This window comes from Atractosteus spatula, chromosome 11 (genome assembly GCF_055471065.1).
Source record: "Atractosteus spatula isolate fAtrSpa1 chromosome 11, fAtrSpa1.hap1, whole genome shotgun sequence".
In the NCBI taxonomy this organism is placed as follows: domain Eukaryota; kingdom Metazoa; phylum Chordata; class Actinopteri; order Semionotiformes; family Lepisosteidae; genus Atractosteus; species Atractosteus spatula.
This window is the reverse complement of record NC_142716.1, coordinates 7082032-7098400: the sequence shown is the minus strand read 5'-3', so window position 1 is coordinate 7098400 and position 16369 is coordinate 7082032. Positions and strand designations below refer to the sequence as shown.

Sequence of the window (16369 nt, the reverse complement as noted above, 5' to 3'; positions counted from 1 at the left end):
GAAAGAAACTCAAGTTACAAAAACACCTCCTGATGACAAGTCAATATGCACTGCCTGTAAGAGCATTATTGCTTATGTCATTGATATACTACATGTAAAACTCTGGTTTGACTAATAGTTCATATCTGTTTAATAAACAACTGGTCACTTCCACATTTTCAGCTGTGGAAAAAAGATTTTGAAATAATGCAATGTGTATGTATAATTAAGACTGAGGAGACTAGGCTGCAAAGGAATTTCCATTTGTGGTGTCTTGGATGAAATTCCATGCATACAGAACACTGGTAATAATATTCTTCAATGTGCATTTAATCTATTAAGTGCATATGACGAGGCTCTTAATAACATGCTACACTATACTGCAGAACCCCAAGCTTTTCTTATTTTTTTTGGGATCTTTACTTTTTTCCATCAAACCATGCAGATCACTATGAGGTACACAAAGACTTTTCAGATTCAAACAGAGGAAAAAATCATATTTGAATGCCAGGTCACCCTGTCTTACTGAATTAGTCACATTGATGTACTGTCCTAAAATAAAACACAAGAATACAGAAAGTACCTCCAATCAGAACTAATAGTAAACATTTAAATGTAATCACTATCTCACAATAGTGTCCATCTCACAATAGAGCTGTAAGGGATACTGCAACAAAGATTAACAAACTGAGTACTATTTTTAACCCAAATTAAGAAGTTTCACATACCACTTCTTTTTTAGAGTGGAACATTTTCTTGTAAGTTCGTATTGCGAAACAGTTTAGCCTAACTCAGTCTCTGAAGATGGTGGTGGCAATTATTTTTGTCCTTCATCTGTTTCCACTGTTTATTTGCACTGAGTGAAGTACCAAGCATATTATCTGGCTTCATCTGTGGGCGGTGTTTAGCGCAGACAGGCCATCCAACATGTTTAGACATCCAACAATGGCTCCTCTACAAATACAGTAACGTGATTTAGCCTTTTGAAGCCTCATTTTCCTACTTATGTAATGTACATTATCTGCTTTTAAGGATAAGAGGATAATAATGAAGTTTGTTAAAAATGATTGAGAGTGATTGTTAATGAATAGCAAATTAAAACACTTGGTATTATAAACAAATCAGCAGATGAGTGTGCTTCCACTTCAGAGAAGTGCAATATTAACTGATGAAGCAGACTACTCCTATCAATGCAATAGTGTCATTAAAGTGAAATTCAACCCCTGTATGCACTGTACCACATCGGCAGTCAGAACAGGTTTATCAGATCATAAAATCGTAGTGGCTTTCGATATTTGGTTTTGATAAACAGCTGAATGAAACTAGACATCTGTGGGTAAGACGTGGCACCTCTCTTCAATATGACTGTGCCAACTTAAATTATTTAAAATGCTTTTAAAATTCAAACACAAACCAAGGACAGGCAATGATACAGATGATCACCCATTACAGTGCTATACTCCAGCTCTAATTATCTGGCCCTGAATTACTTCATAAAGCATTACTCTTCAAGAAAAATTACACAACTTAAATAGCTTTTTACCAGGCCTTTTTCATTAGCTGTCGGGGACAGGAGACTTATTTTGGAGACGTTAACGGCCCATCTGATCTCCGTATCATTGCTTATTAGTCTACAACACTTCAGTGTCTCTAACATACCAAACAAAACCTGAGCTATCTGAAATGAACTTGTAAAGGACACCACTTAAACCAACTGGACTCAGCACTGGCCATTGCTAATGCAAAAAAATGGAGAGCAGCAGCCATTGGAAAAATACAATTAACTAACTTCAGAGAAATGCAGGGGAACAAAACAAAGCACACAATCAGAAATAGATTTAAGAAATAGATTCGATTCATGTAATCGAACAAGATTATTTAAATGGAGCACCAAATGGTTTATTTGTAGTTTTCACAGGAAACTTACAACACTGCAGGACTGCAGTGAGGCTGTCAGTCACTATCAATATGTTATCACAAGTCCTTCCTGTTTATCTAGATTTTACACGGCCTAATAGGATAAAAAAACACCACGTCTTCAAATGACCATTTCTTTGCCAAAAGAAGACAGAGAAAAGGCACTTAAAATGAAAGAAAACTGTGCCTATTTCACCACAATTACATACGACAGATGGAAGCATATATAATTTTCTTAGACTACCCACTGACGTAAAAAAATAAAATAATTAAATCCAACTATTCCAGAATGGCGACTTGCCAGTTTTCTTACAGTCTGGCTAACCAACTTAAACAACTCACAGAAACAACACAAAAATAATTTGAGTTTTACTCTATTGATGTTTTTCTCACAAATTTGAAAAAGGCTTACATTAGATTTTTTTACAACTCTTAAGAGAGATAACTGTTTTTATACAAGAGTTATTGTACCTAAATGTAAAGTGTACAATGAAAAAAACATTCCAAATACCAAATCCATTCCTTATCAGAAAGCAGTTTAATTCTGGTCAGGGATGCAGCAATGTAGAACCTATCCTGGAGGCACAGGTCAGGATGCAGGATGTCAGTCCAAGGCAGGGTACACAAAACACACAGGGGCAACAAGAAACTCCAAATAACTTAGACAGCATAGCTTTGAAAAAGAAAGTGTACCCGCTGGTGGAAAAACCAGCAAACTCTATACAGAAGTACACACACAGATACAACGTCTGGAATCAGGATCTGCAAATCAAGAACCGTGAAACTTACTCACTGATTCATTCAGCTTCAAAAGCAGAAAAAGTCTATATAAAACTCTAGGCATACTTTAAAGAAACACTTTGAACTTCTTCCACAGCATGGGGTAAACACTTGTGGATGGGGGAACTATATTCCAATGGTAGTTAGCAAAGAGCAAAGGGATATCAGGAAGATGGCTCTCATCACACTGACTTCAGCTGAAAAACGGCTTCCCAGAACACCAAAAAAAAAAAAGGTCTTCAATTGCTAGTAAAGTAAAACAGTGTTTATTAAAAGAGCTTCAGAACAAGGTGAACATATTTCAAGTTTTTTTTAAGGAACTGACTGGGAGAGTTTTTGCTTGGAGTTACAGGTGGCTCCCACAGACAGCAAGCCAAATACTGACGGCTAAATTGGACAAATGAGAAAAGAAACGCCACTGACTCGGAAACATCATGCTTCTGAGAAGTGACGTCTAACAAGGAAATTCAAAACCGCTAGTTCTCTGGAAAGTTGCTGGCTACAAGCACTGGGGATTATCTGATCCTACCAGTAATCTACCTTTAACACATCCCTCTAGCGGTTTTACCAACTGCTTCATAATTTACAATACTCTCTCCTTTTTGGCATGTGGCGCAAATGACAGGGAGATGCTTTCGATCAAATTCTTGCTCTCTTCCCTTCAGGCCCAGCAGTGACAATTAAAAGCCAAATAAACCCCCTCCTCTAAAAATAGCAGCCTGCTGTTTTGTTTTGTTTTTTTAAGAATTTGCTGCCATCGTAAATCAGATTAAAAATAAAAGAAAGATGTTGTTACTGGCCTCGCACCAGAAAGGCCTCTGAATGGCCCGGGGGGGAAAAGCAGTTGTGCCTAGAGCCGGTGGCATCATTTTTCTCGGCCTCCTGCCCGACACCGTGGCAAAGTGTGTGGGGAGTCTGTGGATCTGGGGGATTAAGATGGGTGACAAACTGACTCATGGGCTGAATGAGATGGAAGTGACTGGGGAGGGGATTAAGGAAAAACAGAAGCGTGTGTGGGGGCGTCGCTCCTAATTTTAACAAAAGCAGCTTTTGCACTGGTGTGATGCCTTGGCATTTCCCTTATCCATTGTAAAGGAAAGAAGTTCCACTGGCCTCCACCCCCACACACACAAAAATCACTATTTTCCAAAGACCACGGTACACAAAGCCTGCAAACCAAGTCACTTGCATAATCGTTTCGGGTACAGTCATCGGAAAACACCAAAAATAACTCGAGCGTGGATCTTCGACTGCTTGATCATTTAAGCTGGTCACTGAATAGAATTTACCAGCGAAAAGTTCAGCACTGTGTTCTTCTGAATCCCGGTGACGAACACAGATAATACACATCTACAGTACCTCTTAGATGCATGAAGCAGTACTGTGTTGATTTTCAATGTACACCTATAGGAATAATTTACATATTGATTAGCTTTTAAGGCTCGTGTGTCCTGTTCAGTAAAGAAACCGTTACAAGCTGTATGGAAATAAATGCTTATTATTTTACACCATCAACCTTTTGGCTTTATTTGGTAAATCCAAGCAAAATGGGCAGTGACAGACACTGTAGTCCTAAAATAGATAACTGCTTTATTTTTAGGTTGTGTAGTTTATATTCTTGTTTTCGTATGAGGGGAAATCCTCCCATTCCCCCCTGACGACAGCCTGTCCAAGAGGAGGAGAGGTGGGGCGGACAAAAGGAACTTTCCACTTCCTCCCATCCCACCCAGCCATTGTGAACCTGCTTTGCAGGAAACAACGGGAGAATCGGAGACAGAGAGGGAGACACAACGACCCCTTCTCTCACTTTCATACACACACACACGTATATATATATATTTGCAACTTAATTTATTAATGCATTTTGTCAATGACAGCAGATGCTGCACAGAATAATAATGATTCTTTACAGTTATATAGTATACTTGCATATACACACACCACTGAAATCGCTGGACAGGTAATGGGGACTCCCCTCCATCACCAGCAATGTGTAGCCCCCACCTGGATGATGAGACAGCAGCCAAAGTGCACCCGCACACTCACCACACATCAGCTTTCAGTGGGGAGGAGAGCAGTGTGATGAAGCCAATTCATTGATGGTGATTATTAGGAGGTCATGACTGGTAAAGGCCAGGGGGGAATTTGGTCAGGACACCAGGATTAAGGTCGCCTACACTTTTTCGAGAAATGCTCTGGGATTTTAAATGATCATGGAGAGTTAGGACCTCTGTTTTATGCCTTATCCGAAGGACAATGCCTTTTTTACAGAATAGTGTCCCCATCGCTTAGAACCTACACAGACCTCAGGGTGAGCGCCCCCTACTGGCCCCACTAATACCTCTTCCATCAGCAACCTTAGCTTTCCCAGGATGTCTCCCATCCAGGTACCGGCCAGGCTCACACCTGCCTTGCTTCAGTGGGTTGCAGAGTGATATACTATAGTTGCTGGCACAAAGACAACTGAGACAACCAAGGTAATCATGATTTCTGACTCCTTTTGCATGATCCCATTAGAAACAGAAACTGTTTTCTAAGATACTGGATTCTAAGAGAACAAACGTACTTGTTTGTGTACAATTTCATCTAACATGCCTTGCAGTAGGTCATACTTTGTTTTCTAGAGGATGTCTTTGTTCAGTATAGTAATTGCAATGTTTATGCTGCACAGGGTAAAGTTGGAAGCTTTCTATATCCTTCATGTTAATTACAATGAAGAACTGAGCCATACAAGAAACTGACTGAGGGCTATCATTACAGACAAAGAACCAAAGAAAATTCAAGTGTCAAGGAAATGTTTAAACTTTTACCCCATTAAGAAAATTGTACTGCAGAACACAAAAGAAGGCTGAACTCTGCCCGAATCTCAGCACTGTCCATGAACATTCAAAACCTTGTCCCAACATTGCAAAGTAAAAAAGGCCATCAGTTCTGCGGTTTCCTGGACAAGGAAACACTAAGACTTAATTTTTAAGTTACAAGTATGCAACACCAATTCAAGTCTGGCCATGGGTCTATCTTGCCCAAAAACGTTTATCTTGTACTTAATGCTGCACATTATCAGAAATATTAAAACAATATGGTTTCAAATAGTATGTACTCGGGGAATATAAAACCATGATATTATTGATTTTATCTCTTTCACAAACACAAAAATTCAAAGTGCTGCTCTCTCTCTTTTAAAGAAGACGACTCTCCCTGCAGAGGAATTCTGCCATGACACCGGCAGGCATTTTAATATGTCATGACAGCCTTCAAACACAGTCAGCGCTGGCAATTCGAGCTGGGTCGGGGCTGTCACACAAAAGCAGAGACGAGCCACAGTAGGCACCCTGCCAGAGCTGTTTCTCCCTTTAATGGGACAAAATCCTGCCTCACACAATGACCTTGGCAGAAAAATAAGGACAGGGGTCTATGCATGAGGGGTAACCAGCTTCATGACTGTGTAAGTCTACCAGCCATCTAGAAAATCGCAATGAAAACCTCAGCAAAAATCCAGAATTGTTTTCAGTCAACGTCCCCTTCAGAACTGCTATGGCATTAATAGGAGACAACAGGTCTTAAATGTTTATATATTCTACTTTCAGTAATGAGGACAGTTATGAAATAACAAGGATAGGTTGTTCTTTCATCAAATTTGTTTTACTCAGGCAGAGCGAATGCATTAAAGTATGTCGAACCATGCAGTAATGTAGGATCAAACAGTAAGACAAGAATTCCATGTGCAGGACCCATATTTTAATGGCTTTGTTTAAACCTTTTTAGTGAAGTGGGAGTGAAACAGAATTTAGCACACAGTACATGTTTTCCGGCTGATTTAAGCTATTTGGGAAAATACAAACATTCTTTATCATTCATGATGTCCTTTGCCACCATCCATCCATTTTCAAAGCATTTCATTCAATTTAAGTCCCGTGTCACCAATACAGCTGCAATTCTGAATGTCAGCTGATGGTTTGGAAAAACTGAAGAAGGGGGAGGTCAACCACTGATGTGTATGCCCCCAGGTTAAACAGTCTTTGTGGGTCATTTACCATCACTGAGTGACTTATTACATAAATTAGTTTAAAAAAGGAAGAACTACAGTAGCTTAGAAGCTATAAAACAGTTATATAAAGTACAACATGAGAATATGAGCAGTCAAGTGGCAATATTTTATTCCTCATAAAGCTTTTCTTTAATTTCTGTGAACTAATATTTTATGACAGTAATTGACAGTTGTTAAACATTAATATTCCAGGGGTTACATAGAAACTGAATGAAGAGCATTGTCTTTATCTTCAGTTTCTCTGTATCCTACTTGTTTTACTCACTGCAAATTAATTATTTTTATGTAATTATGCAGTAGCTAAACATATACAGTAAATTGTCAGATCAACCCACAGATAAACATAGAAAGATCACATTTCCCACAATTTTCATTTTGTATGCATTCAAGACTAACACCTGAAAGAACAATTGCCCAGCAATGTTTAAGGCTTTCAATCATAAGACCAAATCTGCTACTAATCCTGGCAAATAACTGTAAGCGTTTAACAGTCTCTAATCAGCTCATGCTACTGCTCAAACTGAAAAAGACCAGCAGCTGGTACAAAACGTCCTTTCAACTTGGTTATTAATATCGGAATTTCTTTTTGCCAAGTAGTTCATGCTTCAGCAAGGCAGAAAACCTGAATGTCCTCATTGCTTAGCGCTTGTATTTTATTCTCATATACAAATAATCGCCAACCACATTTTTTAATTAACACTTGACACTGAATCACTTTAGGGAATAAACTATTTCTTACATTTTTCTCCCCAGATGTACCCGTATTGAGTTACAAGTATCGTCAACACCCTCTAAACTTGCTAAAATAGGGAGAATGAGCTATAATGATGTTTTAATCAAAGCTTCCTGCAGCAACCTTAAACTTGTGGATATGAAACTTAAAAGACACTTCTTCAGATGGTAATAGACAGTACTTTCCTGAAGAAAGAATTAGAAATGAAGATATCAGAACAGTTTACACTTACTGGATATTAAGAGAGAAAGTTAATATCAATAACAAGCACTTCCATCTCTACATTAAATTGATGTAAAACGTAAATTAACTCAAATGGATATAATGTTAATATAATTAATACATCTGTCCCAGAAGACAAAACGAACGTGATTCAGCATTCTAACTACTCCTGTGATGTTATGTTTGCAGTGATTTGCATTCTGAAAACACACACTAGGCTTGTTCTGTCACCCAAGGGGTGACAAACGAACCTAAGCACTGCTGTGAGGGCAAAGGGCTGCCCGACTGTGCAGTGAGTGCAGAACAGACAGCACAGTAATTGCAAGATGGCACAATTGGGGAGCATAAATCACAAGAACCGCGAGGTTTACAACAACCCCCTGTGAGGCAAAATCTTAAAAAGGAACACTAGGAAAGGCATCTCGTATGACCTCCCCACATCTCTTTACCTCTTCCTTGCAATCGGCTCCAGTGAGCCACAGTAGTTACTGGAATGGGGTTCCGGTCAAAGTACTTTCTTAAAAGATCCTGTTATCCGCACTATTATTCTCTATTTAACGACCTCATGAAAATGGGCTTTGAGCAGCAAAACACTCTGAGCCTTCTGTTTAATCTTTAAAGCTTCAAAAAAAGGAAAGCCAGCAGGTTTGCCATTCGCTGGCTGCTACTAACACACCACTGGTCCCAAAACCATATATCTCAGTGGCAGTAAACAGTGACTCAAAACGTGGATGCAAAGTTGCTTTGGTTTTCCGAGTGCTCTGCAAGAACAAAAACTCAGGGAACGTCTCCCAGAATCTGATCCGCTTATTTGTTTTAATTTGAGGACCAGCCTTTGAGATTGAATGACAGTTTGGTGACAACCCAAAGGACAGGAAACAAACAGAAAACCAAACCTTCATGCACAGAAGCAGAGGAAAGCAGTGTTACTGGGCCTCTACAATTATTAAAGCTCAGCCAGCAGAAGCATTTTTATGAGCACAGCTCATTCCAGCTCTCTTTTTCTCAAAGGACATTTCAGTCACTTGTCATGATATTGGCATCAGAGAGGCTGACCATTATAAAACACGCAGCTGTAGTACAATAGATTACTGTACACAGCCGAGAGCTCTAACACAAAACTCACGGAAAACAGCTCCTGATGTATTTTTGTGTATAAGCAGATGAGGGAAAACCATATTGTTTTGATATATATGATGTGAATGATGATTTTCCCACCAGGAGGATTCAAGTCACAGATGAGAGTAGTTATTAACCCTGTATGTTTAACCTTAATACAAGCTGAATTGATACACAAAGCTATTTGTCTGTACACCCCTTGTTTTGTTAGAGATAGGTGACACAGTTTCCCCCCCCCCAAAAAAAAAGCTGATATCTTAATGATCTTCAGGGGTCTGCCTGATTACTGGAGACAGACGGGATAAAAAGCTCAAGATTAAGCACAGCATTTGACATTTTGTACTAATATCCAAGGCATCTAGAAGAGCAATCTCATCCAGCAGATTGCTTTTGTATTGCTTGAAAAAGTATTTTAACCTTTAATCCCATCATGTGGCACTTCAGGGGATCTAATTTACAACACAGTAGCACATCTCCTCTTCATATAACAGCAATGAGCAGGACAAGCTATTCTGCGGTGCTGCGTTTTCCATCATTTACATTGGTTCAGTTGACCATAGAACTGTCTTGCACATTAGGCACAAAGGTTAAAGCCTTTCTCGGCTGTTCTTCACACGGATAATTTTATTTCCACCATATGCAGCTGGTTTATTCAGGTTTCATTTTCAAATCCATTCACTGTTATCACACCAAGCAGTTTTGCATTAAACCTGTTTGAAAAAAGGCAGCACAAGAGGGTAAAGGCACATGAAACCTCCAAGACAGTTGCTTAAAGGGCCAATTGTCACTAAATTTAACTAGCATTACTTTTATTTTGGGTGAAGGGCCAACTGCTCCTTAACCTGAAATAAAAGTAATTCCAGTTCTGTTTATCTATCCATTCATTCAATTTCAATAACCTCTTATTGAAACGATACAGTGTCCTGGTAAGACTGAGCCAAACCCAAAACATGTAAGGTGCAATGCAGAGTATTCCCTGGGTGAGATGCCAATCAGTCACAGGGCAAACACAATGACTTGCTCTCACACGCAAACAGGAGACAATTTAGAGATACCAGTTAACCAGGACAGAAAGTCTTCACACTGTGTTACTACAGAAAACCCACAGGGAAACACACAAATGTCAAACAGAAGACTCCACTGGCAAGAATCAAATCTGGGACATTTGAGCTGCGAGACATCTGTGCTAACCATCATGCCACCATACTCCCCTGGTGCCAGTTACACTGACATAACTGCAGTTTCTGTTTGGTTGGTATTGTAGCGCTCTCGGGTTCACGTGGGTATGCGCCCTCGCCACTGCCACCTCAGGTCGGCCCCCCACTGCTGGGGACTCGAACCCGGGCCTCCGGCGTCACTCAACAGGGACCCAGCCAGTTGAGCTAAAGGGAAGTCTCCCATCAGCCCGATGGCTGCGGTCCCTGCTATTCACAGGGAAGGGCGGTGACGTCACCACGCTGGTAAGCCGGCTCGCACAACCTCTAATGTCGGCCGTATGCATTACAGTATTATTCTCCTGGTAATACTTAACTCTCATAATTTAGAAACAACCATCAACAATGTTTTAGTCGGCCTCTGCTACATATCAGGCCAATGAATTCTTATTTCTAATATGAATGAAGGTGTGGCTTCAGTATCTGTGTAACAGCAATACAGGACTTTAGTACAACAGGGTGGATCACTCTGGACAATATTCTGTAGTCATCATAAGAAAATGGCTAAAAATGCTTAACTAAACTATCAATTTTAAATTGGAAGCATAAGGTCAGAACACTCAGTTTATTAACTTGGACCATCTGTTCAATATTACGAGAGCTTATTGATGTATAAGCGATAATAAAAAAAAAGTAATAAAGACTTCCTCAAATAGACAGTTTTGTATTGTAATGTATGTTGCTGAAGTGCCAAAGGCAAGCAGTTGTCACAGTCAAATCCTAATTCTTTTTATTACCAGAGGATACGCACCTGTGTCATGAGGTCAAAGTCTACAATCTATTTAGACCAGAAAACATGCTTCATTTAACAGTAAGAACCTGAAACCAAAGATTTTCACAAAACCCCTATATAAGTGAATCAATTAATATTTTGGTTAAGAATATTCATCTTCGCATTGTAACTTACATATGACTGTGTGTATATATTTTCCATACAGCCTAACACAAAATATACACAAAAACACCCAGCTTCCATGGCAATATTTGCCTTCGAAGTAATCGCTGCATATGAAGGAATTGAGCAATACCTTTGTCTGATGCAATTCATATAAGACTATGGTCTGAATGACTGGAAAATACTTGTTTCAGGAGTTACATTAATGCTAAGGCTGAATCTTTCTTATCCTGCTTCAATCAACAGAACTGACATTGTGTTGCAGAAACTACACAAAAAGACACAGCACAACAGTACCTTTTTCAGAAAAGGAAACGAACAACATCAGAAGCCAACCTCTGCGTGACTGAGCAAAGACCCTTTCAAAGGATGCCACTGTTTAAAAGCAGCAGGGGACAGGTCATGGTTACACGAGTCATAAAGCTGTATTAAGACCAATAAGAAATAAGACTGCATGTCTTTTGCTTCTGCACCTACAGCTTCTCCTGTGCGAACATCAGCACATAAAATTAAAATGAGACTACAAAGTCTTATTATAAATCAAGTGTAAATATTCTTTAAAATTCACTTTACATAATAGCTATATGCTTTTTTTCAGGATCACAGAGCCTCAGCTTGGATTTTGAAAACCATCTCTCGACCGCCTGGCCAGTATAATACACGATAAAGAAAAGCAGGCAGGTGGAAAATTGCAGTCCAACTACATTGCACATCACTTTCCCTTTCCATGAATCTAAGAATGACAAGGAGCACAGAAAAATGCAAAAGGATTTTTATGCCCGGATACAAATTTAAGCAGTAATGACTCAAAGCAGCTGTGATCATTAAACACAAAGCGTCAACTGGATAATATCTTCTGGTACACTGTTCTCTCTCTCTCACTCACTGAAATTATGCTCAAGATGAAAATGCTAAATTAGGATTCAACACTACCTGCATTGAGCATTAATGAGGCTATCACTTTCCTCTCCTAGAGATTAGCTTGGCCATATGCACTGCAATGCTTCAGGCTTTCAGCAGGAAAAATTGGTAATTACCCCATGAATAACATACTGGTTTGTATTCAATTGCAAGTGCCATGCCCTTCATTATACCAGAAATGAAAGCTTCCTGGTTTGCATTAGTATTTTAAACACAAGCTAAATGGATGAATAAAATAAAAACTTTCAAAGGTTACCCCATGCAATACAATGCTTTTTTATGAGGCAGGAGATTGTCTGATTCTTTAGTTTGGAGTGCGTTAGTGGTTATAGGTCTCTGGGCCTATAAGTGGAAGACTGCAGGTTCAAATCCTCGAGGAAGGGGCATTGCTGTCACGTTGTTGTGCTACTTTTTTCACCCAGATTGCTTCAGTTACAAATGGGAACAAACAGACATAGGTTTGGATAATACCTCAGCTTCATTACTGATAATAATAAAGAATAATCAAGCTGATGTGTAAGGTCAAGCTATTTTACTGTTGGTAGATTGATGTATAGTACACAAAACAAACAGCTTGTATTATAAGAAAATTCAGAAAGCCGTTGAGAGACAGAGATAAGCTCACCCCAAGATTTGCCTTGGCCTAGCAACTAGCAATTCTACTTGACAACCTCTTGCAAAAGTGTGAAAAGACTCCAGTTTCTAATTATGTCCACCCAGAATATAAAAAACACAAAAAAAACAGATGCTAAAAACAAAGGAGATAGGGAAAAAAACTTTACAGTTTCCAACTTAACAATGACTGGAGGCCACAAATATCTTACCACAAGCTGATAGGGTAAAAAAAACTTTTTTATAATGAACGGTACTGCTAGAATAACATTTAGCTAGGACAATGAAAAAAATTGTCTAAGGTTAAGAAAGGGTAGTTGTAAGTTTCAATCAAAGCCTTTCAACTACATTTTTGGCCAAAAGGGCTTTACAGTAAATGATGCCTACAACACAAGGTAAGCCAATTAAAATCATTCACACAGCTCAATACACAAAGTGAGACGGCTAGCTTAATTCTGATAGCCATTGATTGGATAAAAGGTCTGGCAACACGTACAGCTATCCTGAGAACAATTTCAACAGCATAAACAGATCAATATAGACAGTTAAGTCTGTGCCCTACGATCAAACTTACTATCTGCAGGAAAAAGTAATCCTGAAGACAAGAAGAGCCTGATTCAATGTGACTGACCCTTCTGAGATAGCTCCAGAACTTTAACCCTTTCTATCAATATTTCACATCCCTACATGAGCCAGTAGGGCAGCTGAATTGGTCTGTGAGTCATTTCAAGTCAAGGCACAGTGCCTCAGATACCTCAGATGGCCATGGTCTCAGACAGCCAGCATGAAAACAAGCTATGAAATTCAGATGGCGTTAAGGGCCTTGCTCAGGGGCCCAACGGAGTTGGATTCCTCTGCTGGGCACAGGATACGAACCGGCAACCTTCCAGCCACCGCACCGCCCCTATAACACTGAAGACAAGAAGTCTATAACATTGATATATGTTCTAAAGGCCAATAAGAGAACAAACAAATGAGTATCCTACCTATTTAAACTTAAAGAGTTATTTTAAATATAGGGAAATCACAGAACCAATGACACAATGATTTACTATTTGATCTAGATACTGTACTCCTTAATGCTCCTCACTCTAATTTAATTCACCTAAAATATGTAAATGTATGTTTTTTTGTGTAGCTTGTCTTTGCTAACTGCAATGTGTGATGACAGTCGAATCATTACTCATATTAGGTTTGGGCATTACCTAAAAATAAAAATCTCATGGGCAAAATTCAAAGAAAAACAAACCGGATTCAAAGAGGTTAAAAAAACCAGAGAGAGAAAGTTAGTTGCTAGGTGACAGTAACTGTTGGTTTGTTTCTAATCAAAATTAATTTGAAAAAGCCAGGTACAGAGTGGCAGAGAGAACTGTCTGGATAAACATGTGGGTGAGAAACAGCTTCTATCTCAGAGGCTCCAATCAATTTGTAGTTCAAATGTCTAAACATTGAAGTAGATGGGCTGTGATTTCAGTACTTTCTTCTGAAAAAAGTGAACTTCAGAAAAGTACTTTACAAACTAGTCATAATAGTACATACTCTTAATAGCCTACATTACAGTGGCTGACTTGATGGCTACCAAACTTATAAAATTTACCATTTATTGAAATATTACAGTGTCTGCAAGATACCCCTGCTTTTATAGGGGTTAAAAGCCTTATGCTCTGATTACTGTATTCAGTTTCAGTATTACCATATGTGAACTGGAAATGCTGAGCTGCAATCATTTCTCTAGTAGTCAGAATAACTATTGCATTCTTAAACTGACTTCACGGAAGAGAAATTCTAATATCTTTTGGAAATATGCTATTAAAAAAAGCATTAAGCAAAAGACCAACAACACAGAATAAGGCTGTAAATTCTTTAGCTGTTGATCAGATTTTAATCTTTAATCTTCCTTTAGATGTCTTAAATGCACCTTAAGGAAGATCATTTTTTTCTGAAGGCTTTAAAAGCTATAAAACAAAGGTGTAAACAGTTCTCTGTGACCTTAAAGACGATGTCAGCTCTTGCTGTAGGAATTAAATATTTAAAGAGCGCCGTATCCTTACGACCTCATTGAGGTCCACCCACTCTGCTCTTGGTCCAGGATACTGCCCGTCTTTTTCCTGTTGTCCAAACACAAAATCGATTTAAAGGGAAAAAAAATCCTAGAAAGACCAGGGACTGGATCCAAAACAGGATGAGGACTTCCTCTGTTTTCAGGGAACGCCCCGCATCCAAGATTCTTGCAATGCAGCCAGTAAGCATCTTCGACATACAAGACACTTAAAGGAAATGTAACTGCTCGTATAAATCTGTAGGAGCAAGATGCTTCTCCACTGATACAGTATCAGGATATGGCTTATTTAATGGGTGTTAAAAATTAAGTTTGTTTCAGGAATTATATTAGGACCTAGCAGAACTAAGGAAATCATTAGTTACAGCAGCAACAAAGCTTGAGATCTAAATAACTGTCAGACTCAGTAAAATAACTGCCTTCAACAGTGATTGACATAGAACTGAGAAGCAACATGTTCTTTTTTCTACTGTCTGAAAGATACAGAATTCTGTTTGCATATGCATTGGGAAAATAATGACCATGAACTTTTAATCAGCTAAGAACTACATCTATCCATTTCTGCTAGCAAAAGTAAAAATAAGGCCTTATCTGGGATGGGATTAATGCCAGCAGGCTTACAGAAAATGCCAAAACTGTGTGTTTTCGGGTAGGTGCTTTTAACATGTTAACTGACTGCATAAAATACCAATGGAAGACATGCTGAAATTACAATTATGTAAGGGAGGAAAGGAAGTCCAGGGACTGAAAGAGCACAGCAATAACCCAGTAGCTGCTTGTGTGCCAGAGTTAGATCAGCAGAATACACTCTCTTCACAGCAGATCAAACATGAGACATATGAATGCTAAGTGGAATCACAGGGCTGGTTACAGGACATTGCTGTCAGGGAAAAAGCAAACCTAGGACAGATCGCTGGCAGATCACATCAGCCTCTCGTGAGCTCTATAGACTTCTTTCATCCTCATCAAAGTGCTGCTTTTATCCCAGTGTCCGCCAGCCTGTTATATATTAGTTCATTATTGGGTTGTTGGGACAACAAAGTCAGGCCCCATCACACAGCAGGGAATGCAGTGTGTCCTGCAGGTTAGCTGGGCTGACATTTGATGGTGATAATTTTTTTTTGCTCTGCTTTTCAATTGTCATGACACCACTAGAAATGGTAAATATATTCATATCATTAGAATACTGTAGAAAACCTGTACCGTCACTATTGTAATCACCTCTCAACAAAGAACTCGAGCCTCTGAGATACAATCCTGACAATATAACACTGCAACCCAGAAAAGCTTGTTACACATTGGAGTCAATTCTGCTTTTTTTCCAGCGGTGGTATATCTGACAAATCCTGGTTTAAGGGTAAGGCCAGATAGTACATCTGACCTTTAGCAAAATTCCTTGAATCTCCAGCTCCATTGTGGTTACAAATTATAAGCTTTCTCTTAAAATAACTAAAAAAGGGGTATTGTAGTGGGAAAGAGTGGGATAATGACCAGCACAACAAGGGAGTAGTACTGTTAGTAACCATGGTGAGCTCTAAGACCTCCATGATAAACACATCCAGTACAATGGACAGAGTGGGCCAGACAAAGCTTTTACCTAGGGACTCCATGGGTCCCTGACCAAAAGTATGGGCACCAAATCCAAGGACATGTACAGTCATTTTTTTTGTTTTAGCTCAGAGAAGTCCCAACTTGCATATTTGTATCTTTTTGTGTAGAAAGTGTTTGTATATATTTACAACACCCTTAAGCAATTGCTATTTCTTTATGCATTTTATAAAGTTGGGGGTGCTATAACTGTGTTGCGTCTGCCAATAAAAACAAGTCTTGTGGAATATGGTCACCAAACATTACTTTTGTCACGTGTGAC

General features: G+C 39.0%; 1 protein-coding gene across 1 annotated transcript in view; it reads right to left on the bottom strand.

Annotated features, from left to right (window-relative positions):
• rasal2 (RAS protein activator like 2) overlaps positions 1-16369 on the bottom strand; it is a 102704-nt gene that overhangs the window by 72766 nt on the left and 13569 nt on the right. The window lies entirely within an intron of this gene.